Genomic DNA, 16,235 nt, shown 5'->3' on the forward strand with positions numbered 1-16,235 from the left:
GGCAAAAAAAGGAAATACGTAACTAGCTCGTGTTTGGAATGATAAAGGTAAGACTAGTAAGCCGATTTTTGCTAAGCAGACCTACAGTCCCAATGCTGTTCGGAGCTCTTTATTAACGCAATTCAAGTTGGTTGGATAACTTTTTACTGGTGGTAGGACTTATTGTGAGTCCGCGCGGGTAGGTATCTAAGCAATAAAAAGAAAAGAAAAAGTTTTTTTTTTATTGCTAGGTGGGTGTGGACGAGCTCACAGCCCACCTGCTGTTAAGTTGTTACTGAAGCCCATAGACATCTACGACGTAAATGCGCCACCCACCTTGAGATATAAGTTCTAAGGTCTCACGTATAGTTACAACGGCTGCCCCACCCTTCAAACCGAAACGCATTACTGCTTCACGGCAGAAATAGGCAGGGTGGTGACACCCACCCGCGCGGACTCACAAGAGGTCCTACCACCAGTAAACCTACCCGCGCGGACTCACAAGAGGTTCTACCACCAGTAAATTACATTTCTGTTTTTGTAATCACTTAACATAATATTTTTATCTAGAGGTGATGATATTAAACAAAAAAAATTGTTAATTGTAATTCCAATGAGATGACAAAATATATATATTTGTCAAAACGATGCCTTAAATCAAAACGTTATCCACAAAAAAGCCCCTAATAAATAATCATGGATTTCCGAAAGCTAAGCAATCACTTTTATATTAAAAAAAAAAGCTCTCAAATATACGTACGCGCACACGTCTATTAGCCCCGTAATGTTTTCGCGTAGCAATTTGCAAGCTCAACAGTGATTTGACATTAAATAATTTTTCATATTCCCAAACGTACGTAATAACATGAAGCGTACGTGATATAAGTAATTTATTCACGTAACGTGATAGTGATAAGTTATAAGTACATACATTTCGGATAACGCCTTTTACGAATGATAAATCATGTTACACATTCTGCTATTTAGTGATTTGTTCTGTTGTCTTTGTGTGTAGATTGTTTATTAAATATATGTGATCAGTTTTATGATGTATTATATAAATATCGCTAAGCACATAATCACTGCTTGTTCCTAATCGGAGGTGCAAGGTTTATGTATCTTTTTGTAGCTTGAAAAGGCTTAAACTATTTGATATATGAAGCATTTTTTTAATAATTTCTGCATTAAGGTTGATTTCAATAGAAAAATGTCGAAGGTGAACTTTAGGAAATAGAATTTGGATTACAAGAACAAATATTATAATATTATCGGCAATTTTCTTCAAATATCTTCCGATAACCTTTATATTGTTTATCCTCTTAGCTTGCACATGATTTGTCAAATTTGACATGCACTCAGAATTCGGGTCAGTAATCCCAAACGAAATAAAAAAATTGAGTCATATCATTTTTAGATTAGGTTCAAAATGCTTTGTAAGCACGGAGATAAAACAAGGGAAATATTTTCCCATAGGTTATGGCGCTCATTCAATTGTTCAAGGGGCTCTCAACACATTCTGCTAAGAAAATAACTTGTAATTTAATTTTCTTGGGTTGTGCTATATTCCATCTATTTTGCTTCGAGTTCGTTTAGGTTGTTTGGCTAAACACCACCCAAATACAAAGTTTCGAAATTAATTCGACTGATACAAGTTGCTTGGCGTTAGCCGTATTTCTAATTGAAAGATTCAATAACACCTTTCTTAAAAGGAAATAAGAGCTTACAAAATTTTGGAGCTATACACTTTAAATTATATTTATTATTTAAATATTTATTAATTTAAAGCCTTTTCGAGATTAATGAATAACGACTGAACTATACTCGATAACTATACTCGAGACCTTAGAACTTCTAACTCAAGGTGGGTGGCGCATTTACTCTGTGGATGTCTATGGGCTCCAGTAACCACTTAACATCAGGTGGGCTCGTCCACCTATCTAAGCAATAAAAAAAATAAAAAAATACCAAAATCATTTTTTTTTGTTAGCATATTAAAAATATCGTATACAATTTTTTATTCAATTTTTTTCTTTTTTGAACATCAAATAGTTTAATATTATACTACGAATGAACGACTCAATTACAAAGCTCAGTAAGGAAAGCTCTAAGAATTTATGAACGATTTTTTTATTTTTTTATTGCTTAGATGGGTGGACGAGCTCACAACTCACCTGGTGTTAAGTAGTTACTGGAGCCCATAGACATCTACGACGTAAATGCGCCACACACCTTGAGATATAAGTTCTAAAGTCTCAAGTATAGTTATAACGGCTGCCCCACCCTTCAAACCGAAACGCATTACTGCTTCACGGCAGAAATAGGCAGGGTGGTGGCACCTACCCGCGCGGACTCACAAAAGGTCCTACCACCAGTAAAAAGTAAGTACGAAGTCACGCTTGTGTAGGATTTTCACCTCACCAACTCCCAAGTTTGTTCACATTTCAAAATCTGTTAAGAAAGAGTTAAGAGTGCACTGTAGTTTTATTAATGTTGGCATTATGACTCGTTCACAGCGCGAATACGCCAGCCTCGTTTAGTCCTTGTTCGGTTTCGTAGCGGGCCACACGTAGACACGTAGCACCCGTAGAGCTCGTGCTACGAAGTTAGGTTGGTGTTTTTTAACAAAGTGTCATAAGTGTTCTCACGCGATTTATTTAAAGGTAAGTTTTTTAATTATAAGAAAAAGATCGATCTTTGAAAATTTATTATTTTTAATAAATAAGTCAAAGTTCACAAGTTGATTTGGTCAAATGTGGAAATGTTCATAAACAGTTTCAATGTGTACGCGTAAATTAAGGCCAGTGTCAACCAATTTGAGTCCGTAGAGGAAGGAAAATTAATGTTAGTGTCACATTCTTTCATTTTAAAATAAACTTCTAGATTATACTTATCTTTTTTATCTAAGGTACATTTTTGAAAGTAATTTTATAAAATCTCTTCTCTTTTTTGACTTAATAATGAGTAAATAGTCGAACCGGGACAAGTGAGAGTTCAAGAGACCGCAATGTCTTTCTAACTTATGGTGGTTTCCCACTAACACGAGTTTTTAGAAAAAGTCGTCACTTCTATTATAATAATATATTATACTATAACTAAATGAATACAATGAGTATGCAGTGAATAAATGTATATAATGTATTGTTTTATTTATTGTATAAGAACATAAACTTAACTTTACTGGTGGTAGGACCTCTTGTGAGTCCGTGCGGGTAGGTATCACCACCCTGCCTATTTCTGCCGTGAAGCAGAAATGCGTTTCGGTTCGAAGGGTGGGGCAGCTTCTGTATTTTAAAAACTGAGACCTTAGAACTCATCTCAAGGCGGGTGGCGGCATTTACATTGTAGATTTGGCTCCGGTAACTACTTAACACCAGGTGGGCCATGAGCTCGTCCACTCACAATATAAGCAATAAAAAAAAGTAAAAATATTAGTAAGCCGAAAATACGAACAAATATTCTTGAGCCCCGTCTCAAAGAAGACATTTTTTAACAAGATAATCAATACTATAATACAAACAGCACTTACATATGTGTGGCCTATAGAATATATTTCGTAGGCGATAAATTTGAGACAGACAATTTTTGTAGATTAGCATCACAAATTAAAATGTCTGTGAGAAATACATATAGGCACATCACTTTAATCGTCTTAACAATTCTCCTCTACAAAAATAGATTTAATATACCCGGATGTCGAATACGAAACATTCATTAGCAAAGACCGGAAAATCTAAACCTTTTGTTAGATATCAGGGTTCACAGACCAACGCAAATAAATTGCGCAAAGTCTGATATTTTCTATATTCATAGTGGTGTATTACGACAGGAGACTTTTACATTATTTATTAATTCCTTGGTGAAATGAGTCACGTACGTAATTACGTAGTTAGTAATTTCATACCTATATTGGTGCTAGGCGAATCTACCAAAGGTGATACTCTAGTCAAATTCCTCATCTTTTGCCGAACTGCTATTCAAGACTAGAGTTCCTTTACAATCCAAGTTAGAAGGAAGTTTGTCAAATCGTCTAGAAAACACCAGCCAAATGATTTCAGAGCCTTATTATGCGTAGTAAAAAGATTTCTTATTAAATACATTGTTGCTCACATAGTGTAATTTTTTGATGTATAAGTCGTTGAAGCTCACGGGTCATTTTGTGTAAAGTGGTTACCGGAGCCCATAGACAGTTAGAACGTAAATACCGCATAGACATCCACAACGTAAATGCGCCACCCACCTTGAGATGTAAGTTCTAAGGTCTCAAGTATGGTCACAACGGCTGCCCCACACTTGAAACCGAAACGCATTACTGCTTCACGGCAGAAATAGGCAGGGTGGTGGTACCCGTGTGGACTCACAAGAGGTCCTACCACCAGTAATATAAAAAGTAATAAAACAGTGAACATATAAACATGAGTGAACATATAAAAATACCTAAAAATAAGTTGTAACGTGCTTAATGTATAAACAATTCTAGCTAGTAAAAAAAATATAAATAATGTAAATAGATCGGGGATATTTTAAACAAATATCTTAAGAGCAAAATTTTGCTTTGTAAATAAAGCACTTGCTTATCAGTAAGATCATCATCCGCAGAATTGTTTTAATGTAGCACACGTATTTGAAGAAATCTACAATGGTGTATTGAAAATAAATTTGTATCTTTCCTATTTTGAAGCAGCTAAAATAAATTTTAAAATAAAGTCTCACCAACATTGTGTATTTAGACACAGAGTGTCTAAAACTAAAATTTGACAGCAAACTGACTTCAAACTACGCTTAAGATTTTAGTAGCGCTGGAAATTGCACTTAACAGACAGATGTGGGCATCTTCTCCTGTTTATTTTCTTTGTATTAATTATTGTTAGTAAATTTATATTAGTATTCGATTTCTTTGTATAATATTATATTAATACTACTTGTATTTAAAGTTCTATTTATCACTATAAATATATTAATCAGTGTCATAGAAAGTGCTACACAAAACACACGTATTTCAAATATCAAGCCACTCAAAACACAACCTTATCACCTCAACAACTAGTAACATAATTAGAAGTTAAAAAAAACTAAGACACTAAAAATTTTACACTGACTCCTTCGTCTCGGCAGATTCCTTCCACATTATTTAGACGGATTTATTTAGACGTAAGTTTTGATAAGAATTTCACTGTTACATTCGAGTTTTCGCAACGACAGTCCGACATGAATCTTCAAGCATGATGTAGCGGAACCACGTAATGAACAAAACAGAATATTTTTATTTTAAAATCCATTCTATATTCTATTCTATTCGGTTCAATCAATCATCGCGTGGTTTTAATCTGCGATGACGCCAACACAAGGAGAAACAGAATTTCCGCCCTTAAGTACGCTCTGTTGGTTTTATAAGGTAGTAATATCGATTCGTTTTTTTTTTTTTCAGGAGCAAAGAGAATTTAGGATCCTTTTATGTTTATTATTAAAGTATATTAAAAATAAACATTGACACAGCTGTGATAATTTATTGTGTTCTTAATAAAACGTTTGTTTGATAAAAGTCTTTATTAACGATCGTAACGGTTGTATTTCGTAGAAAAAAAAAACAACATTATTGAAATCGGGCTGGACCGATTTTATATTGTTCCATGAAGCGATTTCTTTTTAACGACGTCCCACAAACAGTAGAAACCTCTGATCATGAATTAAAAAAAAAACATCTAAATAAATTATCAGTCAAACGTAAAAATGCTTTCACCTTAATCGAACAGATATTAATAAAGAAATATTCGTTTACTAACAACCGACTCCTATACATTAAATTTAACGACAATTTTCCATTAACTAATCAACTGAAAGTATACATGTAATGACCTGAATCCAAAAGCATAAAGGAAAATCGTGTACAATTGCAGCGGGTGGTACCGAAAATTAGAAAGTGTCACAAGTGAATAAGACTTTAAATAGAACTTAATTACTGGTGGTAGGATCTCCTGTGAGTCCGCGCGGGTAGGTACCATCATCCTGCCTATTCCTGTCGTAAGGCAGTAATGCGTTTCGGTTTGAAGGGTAGGGCAGCTGTTGTATCTATACTTGAGACCTTAGAACTTATATCTCAAGCTGGGTGTCGCATTTACGTTGTAGATGTCTATGGGCTCCAGTAACCACTTAACACCAGGTGGGCTGTGAGCTCGTCCACCCAACTAAGCAATAAAAAAAAAGCTTTCTTCACACGAGGCCTGTGGAGAGTATTTGAAGGTAGGCAGTGACTTGGCTCTGTCCCCGGCATTGTTGACGACCGTGAGTGACGGTAACCACTTACCATCAGGTGGTCCGTATGCTCGTCTGCCTGCTCTGACAATAATTTTTTTTTTAACTAGAATGATTGTCAACCATATTTTTTTTTGGGTAGAATAGATACAACGTTTCAAGATTCATATTTTGAAAAGTAATAAATAGCTTAGACCTCGATTAACTCACGGCATTAGACGGTTGGACGACCTTAAGGTAAGATCAATTGTATTGTAGTGAGAGATCGCTTGGGACCTGGGTATACGGAGAGACTTTAATTCTCTTGATCTACATTTCGTAGTAATGCACGTGTGGCTATCCAGGTATGGAATCAACAGGAAGTATATTTTCATTAAGTTCTTATCTTGAGACTAGTCAGCAAGCAAATATCAAAGCTAGATGGTAATGAAATCGCGAACGATATGTTTAACAAACTCTGACGAATTTTACTGGTATTAAGAGTAAACAAATGATGTAGAATTTTACTAATAATTGACTTTGTGTAATGTTGTAATGTATTGCATTTCAGCAATATCCCTTATAGTCTAGAATGTATATGTATAATATTTATTAGTCTACTTAATAGATCTTCGCAGTCTAGACAATATATATTATATACATTACTGTACCATATTATAACTATTTAAAACAATTGATGATCAGACGAGCCGAACGAAGACACCATCCACGTGGACGTATCATTTCATTGTTTTTGTTGTTGACAATAGTTACTGTGTTTTTACTACTTTCATAATTACATATTTAGGAGTGGAATTGTGCATTTTAATATTTAGCAGCAAAATCTTTACTTCGAAGCTCGATTGATGTTAGATTGTAAGTTTAGGGATGTAATGATATTGAATACAGACTAATATAAGCACTATCATTACAGATATAGAAAATCTTACGTGCTAGATGTTCACATCAAATTTCCAAAGTAACCGGCTAAAAGTGACCAACTCTGAAATTAATTTCACTGACCCTTTGGTGGCTATGGCGTCTTAATCCGTTTAACTAATTCGGGTGCGTTATACAAAAGCCTCAGGCGATTGTGGCTGCAGACGGATTTCTTTGGCGATAATTAATGAATTTAATTTAGGTAAGAATTTTGAGGAGTTGCTGCTAACGCGTAGCTTTGTATTGAGCTGCTGATATTGAAGGGGAATTTTTAAATGACAGATCGCATTACGAACTAACTAGTTGAGGTCGTCGGTATATTTTAGTTTTGAGCCAAACGATGTCTATATACATAGAAGCCCAAGTTCGGGGTTGACGTTTTGTAGCTGAAATTGTGGTGTAAAGAACAGTGTACAGTGGTATCACCTGATGGTATCAGAATTCTACAGAGATACCACCATCCTAGCTAGTTTGGAAGATAGATACAGTCGTTGTCCATCCGATCGAGGCTTCATAAAATGCCCTAGACACGTCCTTACGGATCCATCAGATCCAATAACCTTTGCATTGGACGCCTTCAGCTCTAACACTAGGAGCAGGCTTAGGGGCCCCGGTAACCGTACTTGTCGAACTCGACAAAGAGGTCGACGTGCAACCTAACCCATGCATCAGCCCGCTGAGTTTCTCGCCGGACCTTCTCAGCGGGTCGCGATTTCGATCCGGTAGTAGATTCATTCGCGAAGCAATTGCTCTTGAGTTGTTAGGTCTCCTTCGGAGGCGCTCGGGCAATTGTTAGCAAATCCCACCCCTCCTGGCTGAGCATTTGCTCGCCCACCTGTCTTTGTGAAACTGGAAAGGCCTTCGGGCCACCAGTAATTTTTCAATCATAATTAAAAAAAAGCTTCATAAAATCACTCACGTCATGAAATCTGTACGATCTGATGAGCCACTGTACATTTTTAAATTAATATCCAAATGCATATATGTAATTATCCAAAAATGTTCTTGTTGTGAGATACACTATACTATTCAATTTATAATATTGAAAAAAATGGGCATCCATTCTTGTACCTACACTGACAATTCTCATGTCGGTTTAGAAGTAAAAAGCGTTTATTACTTAACAATACATAAATTACAGCCGTATCACAATAACGTGGCTCCGGTCACGCAAACGCAAATACGGCTTACCTACTTGTTTATGTTAGTAAGCTAATGTAGACACTTACCGCTTTAGAAAGCCCTACTTCAGAGCGCACTGTATTTAGGCTGGTTTTAAGTTTGAATAGACATAGGCTGAACTTCAGCTTGCGAAGCAGATACTTTTGAGTTGTTTCTTTATTGCTTAGATGGGTGGACGAGCTCACAGCCCACCTGGTATTAAGTGGATACTGGAGCCCATAGACATCTACAACGTAAATGCGCAATCCACCTTGAGATATAAGTTCTAAGATCTCAGTATAGTTACAACGGCTGCCCCACCCTTCAAACCGAAACGCATTACTGTTTCACGGCAGAAATGGAAGGGTAGCGGTACCTACCCATGCGGACTCACAAGAGGTTCTACCGCCAGTCTCCCTTAGGAGTTAGGTCTCCCTTGGAGGGTGGCTCGGGTAGCTGTTAGCAAATCGCGTCCTTTCTGGCTCAGCCCTTGCTCGTCCATCCGTCCTTGTGAAACTGGAAAGGCCTCAGGGCCACCAGTAAAACGTCAATCATAAAAAAACTTCAGCTTATAGTATAAAGAAGATTTCTGGCGTCGAAACAAGAATGAAGTACAATTCTAAATTGAACAAAATTGGCACCGTTTAAAGAATGGCTCCTTATAACGCTAATCCCGTTCTTTTCGCAGATGGAAAGTGGTGCATAGTAGTTAAGCTTTCGACTGCAACTCTTCTCAATCTCTTTCTAAGCGCGATTTTAGCTTTTATTATCTCTCACTTTGCGTGGAGAGAAAGAGAAGTTTAAATTCCTGAGCTCTTGTCGTCTGATAAAATTACTCGGGATCAAATAAATTAATTTCCTTGGGACTTACTAGAGCCTCAGTGCAAAGACTTTTCTGTGGTCACTTCTGTGATTCTTGGTTACACCTTTTTTACAGTATGAGTGATGAATGGCAATTACCTGAATAAACGGTTAAGTGAACAGAAAACTGTTCATATTTAATATACTAAGCAAATATTGTTTATTTTGTAAGTACTGGTTTCGTGAAATCACAATGCAAAGAAGACAGCTGGGATCGCCCCCCGTATTCATTTCAGGTCGTTCGTTCCACTCGTCAATTGACTTTAATTGCATACATTGCGTACAAGCGTATACATTAATGTTTCAAATCTGTTTTGAGAGCACTATTGCATCAGAAACGACCGAAATTTACACCTTTGCATATTACCTATTACATTAGGATTTCAGGGAAGGATATTTGCAGTGACATCATTGTGGAGCGATAGTGGTTTTAACAAATGGCTAGGTCCGCAACATTTCGCAGTATATCCAAAGTGGCACATGGCTCGATTTCAGTAGTTATTTTATAGCATTAGACGGGGTATCTTGAGACATAAGCGGTCCCTGAAGCTAGAACGCAAGATTGCATCGCGATCGATTTACGTAGGGCAGTGGTACGTACGCTCGCACTCACGATATAACCTGCCATCGGCAAATTTGTGTAAACAGATCAGGGCCCGAAACTGTGATACTTTAAGACAAATATTTTTTTTTGTATGGAAACTAGCGACATCTTGTAGCGGATGCCCTAACATATATGCTGTTAAAGATAAAGCATTTCATTATAGTTTAACTAAACACATAAAAAAAAATCATACAAGTCTTTATTTGTTATAGACAAATTGATTAAATTTTATCAATTTGTGGTTTCTAAAAATTTTCAAAATCCTTCATTAATAATAAAATATAGGATAGGTAATATATTACTACCATCAACAGGAGCAATGAGAAAACTAAGCAAAGCAAAGCCATCTAGTGGCCGACGCCCGTAAACATTTGTGTTGAGTTTTTTTATTTATTGCCCTTGTAGGCACACGAGCATACGACCCACCTGATGGTGAGTGGTTACCGTCGCCCATGGACTTCAGCAATGCCAGGGGCAGAGCCAAGCCGCTGCCTACCGCTACAAGTGCTTGAGTTGCTTATCTATAAGTAATTTATGTGTATTATCTATGAAATAGATGACTCACAACAAAGGCCTGTTTTTCGTGATATGAATTTATAAAAAGCTATACAGGGGCCTTGTCACGCACGTGCAGTGCGCTCCATCTCGTTAGTTCGTGTAGATGTGTATGTATGTCAGTAGACTGGAGACCTTTTGAATGCCAATAGGCCTATCAATTGATATAATATTTATTCTTACATAATTCGTGCATTGCGTGTTTTATAGGTGTACTTACATCGGTCGGTTGTAGGGTGTGTAACGGTGGGCCCACATTGATGGGTATTGCTATTATACCAATTTTATCATATGTTCCTGTATGAATGACAAATTTGATTAGGCGACTTAATGCGTTTTTTATTGCTTAGACGGACCGTTTTCCATCTGATGTTAAGTGCTTACCGGGGCTCAGATATTACAATCTGCAGGCCACTCACATCGAGACACGAGTTAGAAAACTCAATTGTATAGTGGAACGGCTGCTCCGCCCTTCAAACCAGCAGGCATGAGTTAGTTACCAGGATTGCGGACTTGTAAAGGGCTCTGCCACCAACAATCACGGAAATAATATAATTTTTGTGGCTCAGATTTTTATTACATGATGTTTTTTTTTTTTTTTTCTTAGGTTGCTGGACGGTCTCACGGCCCACCTGATGTTTACCAGACCCCATAGACATCTACAGCGTAAATGCCGCTACCCACCTTGAGATATGAGTTCTAAGGTCTCAGTTTGTGCAACACAATGGCTGACCCACCCTTCAAACCGAAATTCAGAGTAAAAGTCGTGTTGAATACGTGGGTTACCATAGAAAAAATACTTTTTGTCTGCGTGTCTTGGACAGTAACACCTTTAGGCTGCGAAGACTCCTTTAAGGTTCACGTTGTGAGAATGTGTATAACACTTTGGTGCGTAATTTTAGATGAGTTTCGCCTAGTAGACATGGATTTAACTTAATTTCTTTATCGATTATTTGAGTATTTTACTGGGGTAGAACGTCTTGTGAGTCCGTACGCGTAGGTACCACCACCCTGTCTATTTCTGCCGTGAATGCGTTTCAGTTTGAAGGGCGGGGCAGCCGTTGTACTGTTAAAAGTGAGACCTTAGAACTCATGTCCCAAGGTGGGTAGCGGCATTTACGTTATAGATATCTATAGGCTCCGGTAATCCCTCAACACTGGGTGGGCCGTTAACTAGTCCACCCATCTTAGCAATAAATAAAAATGCAACACTGCGCTGCAAAACTGCAGACTTGTAAATGTTGGTTATTCTTGACGTTCGCACTGTGCGTCTTAAGCCTGACCGATATGCATCCCTTTGTCCTGTGTATGAGAGACCATAGCCACAGTTTAGTGTATTAGGTTACACTTTACAGGTCTTGGGTACCGGTTCGGTATATTGTATCGTCCATAAAATAATTTTTTAGACGCACGCCTAAATATGTTGGCAATGTGTCAGGGACTCCCTTGATTTACGACTGGAATACTGGACCCCGTTGCAATATGGTTTTGGTTTGATGTAACGATGATTTGAAACTTTAAGCTGTTCTCCCTTAAAATGTCGTTTACGTCTGTAATTTATCTGAAGGTGTCGAGTGGCACAAATGTCTTGAGCCCTTGGCTACAAAGGCAGATAATAGACCCTGGTGATAATGGGATTCACCATTCAAGCATATACACAGACTATAATTAACGGTATCATCAGAATACCTGATGATCGATCTAAGGAATCGACTCAATAATTCTGTTCTAATTCGATTGTTTAAGTTATTTTCTTATGAATGGAATTCAAATTGTTTCATACAATGTCAACACGCATTTTGTACTTGAGTAAACTTTAACGTCATATAAATTATTCAAACACAAAAGACGGTGGTTCCGCATAACGGTTTTAGCATAATACCGAAATTACATTTCGCGAAAGATAAATAGGACTCGTTCGTCATGACGTCTGCACAGCCACAGTCTTCTGGGGACATCTCTCATTGCGACACATGGAAACGAGCACGAATATTTCGTATATTCGCTTCGAGATCCAATAGAGTACGATGCGTTTCTTAATTTAATAGTGTATCAAATACAGTTGCCAATTTAAATTATACTCCAGCTATATAATCTTAGAGTAAAACTGGCAACTTTATTAAATTCACAGTAGCTCTATTAAGTTCACGTAAAAAAGAACAAATATGCAGTAGTTTTTATTATTAGTAAATGATTTATAAGAAAGCAGTTTTTTTTTTCTTTTTTTTATTATTGCCCTTGTGGACAGACGAGCATACGGCCCACTTGATTGTGAGTGGTTACCGTCGCCCAAGGACTTCAGCAATGCCAGGGGCAAAGCCAAGTCGCTGCCTACCGCTTAATACTCTCCACAAGCCTCTTTTAAATAAGGACATGTCATAGCGCTCGGGAAACACCGTGGAGGGGAGCTCATTCCATAGCCGGATTGTACGTGGCAAAAAAGACCTCTGGAAACGCACTGTCGATGAACGCAGCGGTTCCAGATAATATGGATGAACTCTGTTCCGATGGCGGGAGTTGCGATGGTAAAAAGAAGATGAGGGGATCATCTCAAACAATTCCTCAGAGCTCTCCCCATGGAACATACGGTACAAAATACAGAGGGATTTTACAAATTGCATTACAATTGAGTCGATTTTTCCTGAATTACGATATTTCTGGATTGTTCTATCTGTAACAGAAACATATTTTCGTTTAAACAAAGACACAACTACCCGAAGTGCCGATACAAATTGTGTTTTAAAACAAGCTGATGCGGCCGTGTGTCTTCCCCTCGTGTGCGTGGTGACATTAACAAATTCGTGACGTCATTCTGTGCCTGTTTATGATCTCATTTAGCAAGTTGTCGTCACGCTCGCGAGTAAAGTTACGAGGCGAAAGATCGATTTGTATAAAGTTGAAATTCATAATTACTTCAATATTATACACAGCAAAATACTTTAAGGTTTAATTTTTTATGAAGCCCACAAACATGACGTGAATAAAATCGTTAATCTCGAGTTTAACCTTATTTTGCTGGTAAAGATATGTGATTAGAAACCATCTGATGTTAAATGTTTCACAAACCATAAATATGACAACGTAAAAGTCGTTAGTAGCCTTGAAACTAGATCTATTATATACTATAATTATATTTATTTTATATCACTCATCATTATCCTGCCCTTCTCCCAGTTACCTGGGGTCGGCGCAACATGTTTTCTCCTTCCATACTTTTCTATCATATACCATTTCTTCGCTCACTTCCCTCTTACCCATATCGTCTTTCACGCAATCCATCCATTTCTTCTTAGGTCTACCTCTTCCTCTATATCCTTCCACATTCATAGTTAACATTTTCTTACTAACCTTATTTTCATTTCGTCTCATCACATGTCCATACCATCCCAAACGCACACTTCTCAGCTTCTCTGTCACAGGTGCCACTTTCAGACTTCCTCTAACATATTCATTCCGTATTCTATCCATTCTCGTTACTCCACACATCCATCGCAACATTCGCATCTCTGCTGCAGCAACACACATATAACACAGTATATATGTATAAATGTTTTTATTGTACTTGTAGGCAGACGAGCACACGGCCCACCTGATGGTGGTTACCGTCGCCCATGGACTTCAGCAATGCCAGGGACAGAGACAAGCCACTGCCTAGCTTTCCTACTCTTTACATTGGAATGCATGACAACTTCGCGGCAGATTAGGTACCTCTCCTTTCGGTCTCCCTCCCATTATACCACACGCACAATCATAGACACTACCCCGTAGTAATAATATAGCGAAAACTATCCACCGTCATTTTAAATAAATAATCGTCGCTAGAGACACAGAGAGTACAATAATTAAATACCGATGGAAAGACTTATAATCGCTATGTAATTAGTTAATGACACTCATTCGTGAAAATTGCGTTATATTAAGCGACGCTATGTCATAAAACAATAAAATGTTCGTTTCTTTTTTGAAGAGCAAATTTTAGAAGAAGAAGAAGGGTCGTCGTACCCCCTTTCGGGGGCACGGAACGGGCCTCGGGGCAATCCCCACTGCCCGGGACGAAGCTCCCTGCCACATAGGGCAGGGGTGATATGGACGCAGGACGAGATGGGAGGGGACTGTTCGCAGCGTGCTCGGCACACTCACATCGACAAAATAAATAAATACTTAAATATAATACGATGGGCTTGTTGTTTTCCTGGGTGGAGTGATGCCCGCGGAGGAGTCGCCCCGGCGCCGGCTGCTGGGGCCCGCCACCGGCCCCATGCCGCGGCCCCACCTCTACAAGTAAGAGGGGGAGCCGCGGCACTGGTTTGGCGCTCACCCGCTAGGGGCTCCCCAGAAGGGGAAGACCGTCGCGGGGAGGGACCGACGTAAATCACTCCCCTTAAGGGGGAGTGGTTCACCCTAACGGGTGATAGAAATGGGTCCCCATAGGGGGGCACCCCAACAGTGTGGGGGGAAATGAAGAGTGTGGACAGCTCAGTCCCATGGGGGCACTCATTATGAGCACTCCCATATCACTCCGGTTAAGCCGACTATCTTACCATAGCCGGGGGTTCCAGTAGCTCCCTTGGTAGCGCCCTACCATCAGGTGGTCTGGCGTGCAAGGGAGCTATATTGTGGAGATGCTCGTGGGGTCCACCGTCAGCCCGCTCGTACATATTACGAGCTAGCCTCCGAATGAACTCCTCGAGCGACTCCACATCTAATCGCCCGATCCCGGGCGATTACGTCATTTCTGACGTAACGCCCTGCTCCGACTATCGTGCGAAGAGCCAGATTCTGCTGGGCCTGTAACTTCACCCGCATGATCTGCGGGATGAGGTGATACCAGGCCGCAGCTGCGTACGTGATACGGGAACGAACATACGTCTTGTAAATGCCGAGTCTAGTCCTGGTCGGCAACCTGGAGGCCAACACCGGCCGGAGGAGAAACCTCGCATAGCGGGCGGCCGCCAACGCCGACTTGGCGTGGGCGGTCATCCTCAAACTCCGGTCGATACTGACTCCCAGGTATCGGACACTGGGCCCAAACTCGACATTGACTCCACGAAGACTGAGCTGTCCTGGGACGACTCTTGTGCGGACCGGACCGAAGAGGATCGCCGCGGTCTTCCCCACGTTGACCGCGACCCTCCATCGGTCCAGCCACTGGGGCAGTAGGTCCAACAGCCTCTGCATCCTCGAAATGGCCGCAGAGGGGAAATTAGAGGACGAGAAGTAGGCGCTGTCGTCGGCAAACAGCGCCAACTTCACGTCGGCTTCCCACGCTTGGAGGTTGCCCTCAAGCGTGGGAATGTCGTTGGTGTAGAGAGCGTAGAGGACTGGTGCCAGGACGCTTCCCTGGGGAACTCCGGCCGTGACTGGGCGCACCGACGACTTTGCGCCCTCGACCGCGACAAGGAAGGATCTTCCCTCCAGGTACGACCCCAGCAGTCGCACATAGGCGTGCTGGAGGTCCGTGTTCTGCAACAGCTTGTGGATCAGTCCCGCATGCCAGACACGGTCGAAGGCCTTCTCGATATCGAGAAAGACTGCGGCCGTGTACTGGCGCGCGTTGGACCGATCCGCCAAGTGGTGCATAACGCGGACCAATTGCAGCGTTGTCGAGTGACCGCTGCGAAACCCGAATTGCTCGGGTCTGAGAAGGATGTGCGGCGACACCCTTCTCAGCAGCAGCCGCTCGAACAACTTGCCCATATGCGACAGCAGAGTGATCGGACGATAACTGGAGGGATTTCTCCTATCCTTGCCGGGTTTGGGCAGGGCAATAACCTTGCCCAATTTCCAAATTCCCGGGAAGTGTCCTGTGGACAGAATGGAATTGAACAGTCGTGTCATGAATGACACGACCGTTTCGGGGAAGTGGAAAAATGCGAGGGAGGGAATACCGTCCTCGCCCGGCGCCTTG

At 40.1% G+C, this 16,235-nt stretch overlaps 1 protein-coding gene across 1 annotated transcript in view; it reads left to right on the forward strand.

Moving 5' to 3' along the window:
- The first annotated feature begins 2,514 nt into the window (after window positions 1-2,514).
- The window catches only part of LOC114248881 (uncharacterized), a 59,226-nt gene continuing 45,505 nt past the window's right edge, over window positions 2,515-16,235 (forward strand). Inside the window, exon 1 of the mRNA XM_028182310.2 lies at window positions 2,515-2,639. The gene's annotated coding sequence lies outside the window, so the exon portion shown is untranslated. The remainder of the gene's footprint in view (window positions 2,640-16,235) is intronic.

Source organism: Bombyx mandarina, chromosome 10 (genome assembly GCF_030267445.1).
Source record: "Bombyx mandarina strain Sakado chromosome 10, ASM3026744v2".
Lineage (NCBI taxonomy): Eukaryota > Metazoa > Arthropoda > Insecta > Lepidoptera > Bombycidae > Bombyx > Bombyx mandarina.